At 43.1% G+C, this 9137-nt stretch overlaps 1 long non-coding RNA gene across 2 annotated transcripts in view; it reads right to left on the bottom strand.

Moving 5' to 3' along the window:
- Nucleotides 1-1050: 1050 nt before the first annotated feature.
- Nucleotides 1051-9137, bottom strand: part of LOC144324735 (uncharacterized) — a 236748-nt gene continuing 228661 nt past the window's right edge. For both annotated transcript variants that reach the window (XR_013390166.1, XR_013390167.1), the window contains one exon: nt 1051-1095. This is a non-coding gene — a long non-coding RNA (uncharacterized LOC144324735). The remainder of the gene's footprint in view (nt 1096-9137) is intronic.

The raw sequence follows: 9137 nt of genomic DNA, 5'->3' as shown, positions 1-9137 counted from the left end.
CTTGAATAATCCAGACCACACAAGGGACCACAAGACAATGTTATCAGAAACAAGGATAAAAGAACTGATGGTGACACCACCATTGGTGAGAACAAACATCCAGCACATGCGGTGTGCAGGGCACTCAAGCCATGCTATGGGACAGGTGTCATTAGGTTGCTGCTTCACTGAGAACTAAACCCAAGGGAACAAGGTCAGCTCACTAGTGACTCACAGCCCAGAAGTGTAGCCTGGCAGCCGGACTCTACAGGCCTGCTCACACACCTCACGTACCCCCTGCTCCCTAGAGATGGGCCCTGAGGAGTGGAATGAGGCCTAGAGCCCAGAAGGCACCAGCGCTGGGGGTTTCAGGGTCTGCTGGTGGTGTCTTGAGATTCTTAATAATTATACATATGAAGTTGTGTTTTTGAAAGTGCTATTGGATGGTGCAACGGAGCACACACAGAGGGTTTGGGCCTTGACTCAGGGGTATCCCACAACTAGCCACTTCATTGGGAGGGGTGGTTGGCTGTGATCCCTACCTCCTGACTCACTGGGCCCCACCCAACCTTCTCCCAGCCCCTGTGTGGCCTGCATTGCTACACTAAACCCTGGCAGAGGCCTGGAGACAAGCCTAGTGGTGGCTGTCCCCCACCCTGGGTTGGCAGCCACAGATCCCTTGGAAGACAGCTTGGCAGATCAGCCTCTCACCCGCCTTGACCTAGTACAGAGTGCATCCCAGCACAGGGCTTACAGTCTCTTGAGGGACACTCACCTGGGTGGGGACGGGGGTCCATGGGAAGGCAGATACCTGGCTCAGCTTCCCAACCCCGACATGGGCACAGCGTCAGTCCACAGACAGCGGGAAGGAGCATGAGGAGGACCTATGGCCATGCAGGCACACCAAGTGGCAGATCCGGGGGGGGCTCAGGCATCCCTAGGGGTCTGTATTTGCCCCACTGAATTCCTTTTTTTTTTTTTTATTGGTGTTCAATTTACTAACATACAGAATAACCCCCAGTGCCCGTCACCCATTCACTCCCACCCCCCGCCCTCCTCCCCTTCTACCACCCCTAGTTCGTTTCCCAGAGTTAGCAGTCTTTACGTTCTGTCTCCCTTTCTGATATTTCCCACACATTTCTTCTCCCTTCCCTTATATCCCCTTTCACTATTATTTATATTCCCCAAATGAATGAGAACATATAATGTTTGTCCTTCTCCGACTGACTTACTTCACTCAGCATAATACCCTCCAGTTCCATCCACGTTGAAGCAAATGGTGGGTATTTGTCATTTCTAATAGCTGAGTAATATTCCATTGTATACATAAACCACATCTTCTTTATCCATTCATCTTTCGTTGGACACTGAGGCTCCTTCCACAGTTTGGCTATTGTGGACATTGCTGCTAGAAACATCGGGGTGCAGGTGTCCCGGCGTTTCACTGCATTTGTATCTTTGGGGTAAATCCCCAATAGTGCAATTGCTGGGTCGTAGGGCAGGTCTATTTTTACCTCTTTGAGGAACCTCCACACAGTTTTCCAGAGTGGCTGCACCAGTTCACATTCCCACCAACAGTGTAAGAGGGTTCCCTTTTCTCTGCATCCTCTCCAACATTTGTTGTTTCCTTCCTTGTTAATTTGCCCCATTCTCACCGGTGTGAAGTGGTATCTCATTGTGGTTTTGATTTGTATTTCCCTGATGGCAACTATACCCTCAAAACTATAGAACACTTCTGAAAGAAATTGAGGAAGACACAAAGAGATGGAAAAATATTCCATGCTCATGGATTGGCAGAATTAATATTGTGAAAATGTCAATGTTACCCAGGGCAATATACACGTTTAATGCAATCCCTATAAAATACCATGGACTTTCTTCAGAGAGTTAGAACAAATTATTTTAAGATTTGTGTGGAATCAGAAAAGACCCCGAATAGCCAGGGGAATTTTAAAAAAGAAAACCATAGCTGGGGGCATCACAATGCCAGATTTCAGGTTGTACTACAAAGCTGTGGTCATCAAGACAGTGTGGTACTGGCACAAAAACAGACACATAGATCAGTGGAACAAAATAGAGAACCCAGAAGTGGACCCTGAACTTTATGGTCAACTAATATTTGATAAAGGAGGAAAGACTATCCATTGGAAGAAAGACAGTCTCTTCAATAAATGGTGCTGGGAAAATTGGTCATTCACATGCAGAAGAATGAAACTAGACCACTCTCTTTCACCATACACAAAGATAAACTCAAAATGGATGAAAGATCTAAATGTGAGACAAGATTCCATCAAAATCCTAGAGAAGAACACAGGCAACACCCTTTTTGAACTCGGCCACAGTAACTTCTTGCAAGATACATCCACGAAGGCAAAAGAAACAAAAGCAAAAATGAACTATTGGGACTTCATCAAGATAAGAAGCTTTTGCGCAGCAAAGGATACAGTCAACAAAACTCAAAGACAACCTACAGAATGGGAGAAGATATTTGCAAATGACATATCAGATAAAGGCCCCACTGAATTCCTATTCGCAAGGAGTATGCCATTAAATAAGAAATGGAACCTCCAGGACAGGGCAACAGAGAAAGAGAGAGACAGAGAGAGAGAGTAGAAAAAAAGGAAATAAAATTATATTTTAGCATCTTTGATTACATTTTTTCTTATTTTAAACAGCACCTCCATTTTCACATTGCACTGGGATTTGCAAATCCCATACCCCCTATGCTGTATTATAAGAGACCTTAAAAGTCGCTGAGTTTATTCCTTCCTCCAGATTTTGAACACAGTTCTGTGATCCAGAGCCACACTGCGTGAGTCCAGTTACGCTCTCATACACCAGTAAGCATTTGTAACCTGAGCGCTCTCTTCTCCAGATAAAACATCTTCGTTTCCTAAAGCTGTATCATCTTTTCACTGCAAGACTGCCCATGATCAACTCCCTGTAGATGTGGTTTCTCAACCAGTTTGGGTCACACCAAATTATTTTAAGATCTATCAACAAAAGAGCTCAAGGTGAAAAAAAAAAGTTTGCGGATGATGAGGAAGCGTACAGGTAACTCTTCTTAGGAGTGGAAGTCACTGACACCAGGATTTTAGGAGCTGTCTTCATGTGGCATTCTGCCCCTAAGGAGGAACAGGCTGCTTGCAGAGGTGAAGAGCTGGGGGCAGTCCTGGAGACTAGCCTGTCATTGGATGTGAACTCGGGGGTCGTGAGCATCCCTTGTGGTTCTGAGATCAGGAGATGTAAGAAATTACGGTTAAGCTACATCTGAGTGAGTGGAAACCTTAAACTAGACTGAAGTGCATCAGCCTGCCTTGTAATCACTCACATGCTCAATACTTGGGAAGTGCTGTGTCTAACTTGTTCAATGACATCTGTGAAAGATGGGAAAAGGCACTCTTTAAGACCTCTTCAGATCTGAGGGAGAGAGGGAGAAGGGTGTGTGGGTAGTTATGAGTGGGAGCTGAGGAAAGATCACCAAGAAAAGTTGGAGGCATAACCCTTTGTCGCCATGAAGTACTTGATCAATTCTACTAAAATGTCGACATCCGTATCATATTCCCTGGTTGGTACATTTTGGAAATAACAACTTGTCCTCTGCCCTCTCCCCTGGCAACAGAAATATCCATCTTATTCTCAAACTTAGAGTTTCTTAGCAAGAAGCCAAGACTGAATGATCCAAGAGCGAAGGTTTTTCTGGCAATGTGTGTTTGCAATAAAGTTAGAAGTCTGCATCCTTAACATTGCTAAAAATATGGTTAATGTTGATTAGTGCAGAGAAATTATCCAAGATCAGTTCACTAGGGAGCATGTGTCATCGAGCCAAGGGAAGTGAGATTATTCAGGACCTACTGGATGCCAAGTACAGTAGTTAACTCTTATCTGCATTTTTGTTGTTTATGGGTTTTGTTTCCCAAGGTCAACCATGGTCCAGGAGCAGATGACCTTCCTTCTGAATTATAGGCAGTAGGTCAACAGTAGCCTAACACTAGGTCACAATGTTTATATCAGTCACCTCGCTTCATCTTATCATGCGGGGATTTTGTCATTGTACATCATCCCAAGAAGGGTGAGCGCAGGACGATGAGATATTTGGAGAGAGAGAGTGACCACATTCATATGACTTTTTCTACTATATTTTGTTCTAATTGTTTTTATTTTATTATGAGTTATTGTTAACCTCTTACTGCACCTACTTTAGAAATTAGCCCTTGTCATGGGTATGTGTGTTCAGGAAAAACGCATAGTGTATATAGGGTATATAGGTTTTGTACCATCCATGGTTTGGGCATCTACTGGAAGGCATAGAGTGGATAGGAGGAGGCTACCATACACTAAATAAAAGTGTTAGAGGATTCAATGATGCCAGAAATATTTTTCTCTTTAATTCTTCAAAAAGTTGCTTTGGGAGAAAAATATATAAAATTTTGATAACAGAGGCTCTTCCTTCTGGAGTCACATCGTTTGACATTTCATCACCTCAATGTCTCCCCATGTAGGTCCCAAGTTTTGATCCAATAATGACTGTGTATCAACCATCATACAATCCCACGAGCTGAAATGCTTGCAGCAGCAGCAGCAGCAAGAGCCACACGAAGCTCTCTGTGCCAAAAGGTTTTAATAAAATGCTCAGTGTCATTAGCACAGTCTCTCCCTCTTCCCCATCAATTCCCAGAACCTTGATTTCTTTTAAATCTTCCTTTTAAAATGATCTCATCTTGGCCTAATGATGCTGAATCACAGACACGGTGAGGCAATGCACTTAAGATAATGCATCATCTCGATGGCTCACACAAGTGTAAATATTAAGCAGGATTTCAGTACAGCATTAACTTTTACTGTAACAAGAACCTGCAAAGTAATACTCAGTGCAGCCCACAGCACTGCCACGCTCATTAGATGGCATGAGGAAAATACAAGATAGGATGCATTCTCCTCTCTGCTATAGGATTCCAGCCAGTTTTGCAGGTTTCTCATCAAGGAGAAAGGGAAGAACAACATTTTTAGGTAGTGATTTAAACTTTATATATATATATATATATATATATATATATATATATATATATATGTAAATCTCATGACCCACGGGCAAACATTTTTTCCCTTGCTAGTCCATCATTCTTATGAGCACAGAGTTTGAGTTTGTGAATAAATATATATAAAAATAATTTTGAAACATGTGACTATAGAATTAATTCTGTTCTGACCCTGGTAATTGAAGCCAGATGCTCAGACAAGGCTTTACACTTCACACTTGTGTCCAGATTTTGTGTGTGTTTGTCTAGCAAATCACTATTTCAATTCCAGTTTTGTATGTGTGATCATTATTCACCATGTGCTTTTTCAAAATGCATGCACGTGGATTAGGATGGGAAGAACGGAGAGTCTGGGAAAAGATGAGATCATGAAACTTTAGGCATCAGGGGTGGAATGGGTCTTTGGGGGTCTTCTTCCCCAGGAGCCTCGTCTCATAGGCAGTCAAGCCAAGGCTGGTGATAACTGAAGGGCAGAGCCATTCCTGTGTTCAGTGCCCCCACAGACACTAAGGGTTGGGATACAACTGGTGACAGGATGGATGGCCCTGACAAACGTGCTTCAGTCTTGTCCTCAAGTGGCTTCCAGCCCCCAAGCGGCCTGAGGTGACCTCCAAAAATGGTTCGCTAGTTGCTGGACCCAGAAAACCCTACAGAATCATGAAAATTGAGAGGTTCAAGTCTTCATGTTCACTTTAAGAACACACGTGAAACTCCCCAGGCCATCAAGGATAGGCATATCCAAAAAGCAACCAAGTATCTGAAAGATGTCACTTTGCAGAAGCAGTGTGTGTCATTCTATCGCTACAATGGTGGAGTTGGTGTGCGCAGGCCAAACAGTGAGGCTGGACACAGGGTCAGTGGCCCAAGGAGAGTGCTGAATTTTTACTGCACATGCTTAAAAATGCACAGAGCAATGCTGAACGTAAGGGTCTAGATGTAGATTCAGATTGTTGAGCACATCCAGGTGAACAAAGCTCCCAAGATACGACGTAGAACTTACAGGGCTCATGGCCGGAATAATCCATACATGAGCTCTCCCTGCCACATCAAGATGATTCTTACTGAAAAAGAGCAGATCGTTCCTAAACCAGAAAAGGAGGTTGCACAGAAGAAAAAGATATCCCAGAAGAAACTGAAGAAACAAAAACTTACGGCCCAGGAGTAAATTCTGCATAGAATAAAAGCAAATATATATATATATATATATATATATATATATATATTTTTTTTTTTTTTTTAAGTGGCTTCCAGTATAGTAGCAAACACAAATATGTGAACAATCAACTGGAAGAAATATATATAGTAAGTAAAGTGTGGAGAAAAGAGCAATTCACTCCAAGTGGGGAAAGACAGAAAGTGGAGGCCAGGCTGTGACTTGGGTCCTGGGTGGAATGGCGACACAGGAAGGAAGCATGAGCTGGGGTGATGACATAAGCTAGGCACAGGAAAATGCTGGGGTTAGGCACACATGGGTGTTTAGGTGGAGGGGCTATGGAGGGCAGGTGAAGGGGCTACTTTTGATGGGCGGGAAGACACCAACCAGACCACAGAGGTCTTGCCAACCTGTCCAATGAGGAGAAATTTTAGGAATGGAGCAATGTAGTCTTCGATGTATTTGGAAACCACTCACTGGTCAAGTGAGAATGAAAACAGAGATCTTCTGACTCTGAACCTTCCTTCACCATGTCACAGCCTCCTATGAATTTCTGCGCGATAAGATGGTTTTGTTGTCAGTAAAACAAAAGAAGCAACATGCACTGAGCCCAGCCCAGTATCAGAGAAAAACCTAGTGACGAGGATAGTTGGTAGCTCACAGCACTTCCCAGCTGCAAAGTTTCACTTGGCTCCTATTTCCTCTAGGAGCACAACAAGCATTACCTTAATTTTACAGGTGGTAATGGAGCTGGGCTCACACCCAGGTCTTCTAGACCATCCAAAGGTCTTTACAATATATCGTATTGCTTCTCAAAATTTGTCTTGGTTTTCTTTTCTTCCTTCTCCTTCTCTCCTCTCCTCTCCTCTCCTCTCCTCTCCTCTCCTCTCCTCTCCTCTCCTCTCCTCTCTCCCTCTCCTCCTCCTCCTCTTTCTTCTCCTTCTCCTCCTTCTTTCTCCTTCTTTCTCCTTCTTTCTTCTTCTTCTTCTTCTTCTTCTTCTTCTTCTTCTTCTTCTTCTTCTTCGTCTTCTTCTTCTTCTTCTCTTCTTCTTCTTTTCTTCTTCTTCTCCTTCTTCTTCTTCTTCTTCTTCTTCTTCTTCTTCTTCTTCTTCTTCTTCTTCTTCTTCTTCTTCTTCTTCTTTCTTCTTCTTCTTCTCCTTTTCTTCTTCTTCTTCTTCTTCTTTCTTCTTCTTCTCTTCTCTTCCTCCTCCTGCTCCTCCTCCTCCTCCTCCTCCATCTTCGTCTTTATCTTCCATAAAGATGCATCTAAAAGAGAGCATTACAGTTTGAACTCAAGCCTGGAATCCTTTCCTGTGGACAAGAGCTGCCCTCTGTGACAGGCTCCCAATCCCCAGCCAACTGATAGTGCTCCACTAATCAGATCCAGGGGCCCTTTTCCTGTTTCCTTTGATCTCTCTAGCTTTCAAATCTGTTCTCCACTTGCCCTTTCTTGAACCTCACTCAGTCCCTTTGGTCTCCTTGTTGGCAGCACCAGCCTCTGCTGGGGCTCTCCTAGGTGTCGTACCCTCCCAAGGATGAGAACTTAGTTCTCTCTTATTTGAAACCTCTCTCTGGTGAACTCATCATTTCATTCATTCACTCATTAGTTCATTTAGTACCAGCTCATTCCCATGCAAATAGTTTCTCTGTGAATTTCTGGATTGCATAGGAATAAAGGGGGAACGTAGCACCATTTTTGTTCAAGAATGAGCTTCCCTCTGTAACCACTAAAAATAAACAAAGAAATAAACACAAAAACCCCTCCATGCAAAACTTTCCAAATATATTAAAATCTCATGTAAAAATATTTATAAAATTTTAATTTATACATATATGCTTTCAGACATCCTATTCAACACTGCCATCCTGCCCCACACCCCACATTCCCTGGCTGTCTTCTCTGCTCTACTTTCCTCCATTGAGCTGACATTGAGCACTTGATATACTCCTCCTTTTTGCTGTTTGTCATTTGTCTCTCTGCCTTGGGATATAAACTTCCCGAGGGCAGGGGCTTGGTCTGTTTTGTGCACTGTTATATATCTAATACCTTGAGTGATAAGTAGCATAATTTGGAACCTCAAGAAGTATTAGTGGGATAAGAGGACATATAGACTTTAGGAGTACCCATCCCATAGAATTTCCCACTGTCGTGGGGAGGATCAGTTTCAGGAAGTAATCTGTGCTGAGCTCACCTGTCCTGCAGTGAGTCTGATGTAATGGAAGTTTGTGGAAATAGATCTCAGGGCAGACAGTAGGCAATTGCTGTGGTTACACTTCTCTGTAATGTTGAGGTAGAAAAGGCACAATGAAATCTGGGAATCTCTGACATGTTCAATGTCATTCTCTGAAATGATAAAAGCCGAGCCAACCAAATTGTGATTGGTTTTCCCCTAATTCTAATTCTCGTCTGGGCACATTGTGATGATTTCTTGGAAGAGTGCTTCATTAGGTATCCAAGGTAGATAAATGTCAAGGAGAGTTTACTTCACTCAGTTTCTGCCCCTGGGTTGGGTCTTCAGATAACCATGGAAGGACAATAGTCACGTGCAGTTTTCTCTGTGGGGAAGGATCCCCATGCTTGTGTGTGTAGACAAAAGAACTTAAGAATGCACAAAACTGCCTGACAGAGTCTCTGAGTTGTAGAAAACAAAAACAAAAATTCCTCCCCACTCTACAGGGAACTAGCCTGCAGAATGAAGCAGAGTGGCGTCTCTGTAGAGATAAAATACCTGTGTAAGAGATTTCTCAATGATGCCCATTTGACATTGGGGTGCATAGAAAGAAATGTCTGGCTCAATCATAGAGTTGCACATAAATGCAATTCTTGATAAGCTATTGTCTTTTTTTTTTTTTTAAATCAGGTTTCAAATCAGATACGATAGCACCTTTATCATAAAAGCTCTCAGTGTAAAACAGCTGGTCTTCTGTTCCTGTCCTGGTGCCAGTGAACTGTCAGAGCAAGGAGA

The sequence above is a fragment of the Canis aureus genome, chromosome 12, assembly GCF_053574225.1.
Source record: "Canis aureus isolate CA01 chromosome 12, VMU_Caureus_v.1.0, whole genome shotgun sequence".
In the NCBI taxonomy this organism is placed as follows: domain Eukaryota; kingdom Metazoa; phylum Chordata; class Mammalia; order Carnivora; family Canidae; genus Canis; species Canis aureus.
The sequence above is the reverse complement of the archived record's forward strand: the minus strand, read 5'-3'. Positions and strand labels throughout refer to the sequence as shown.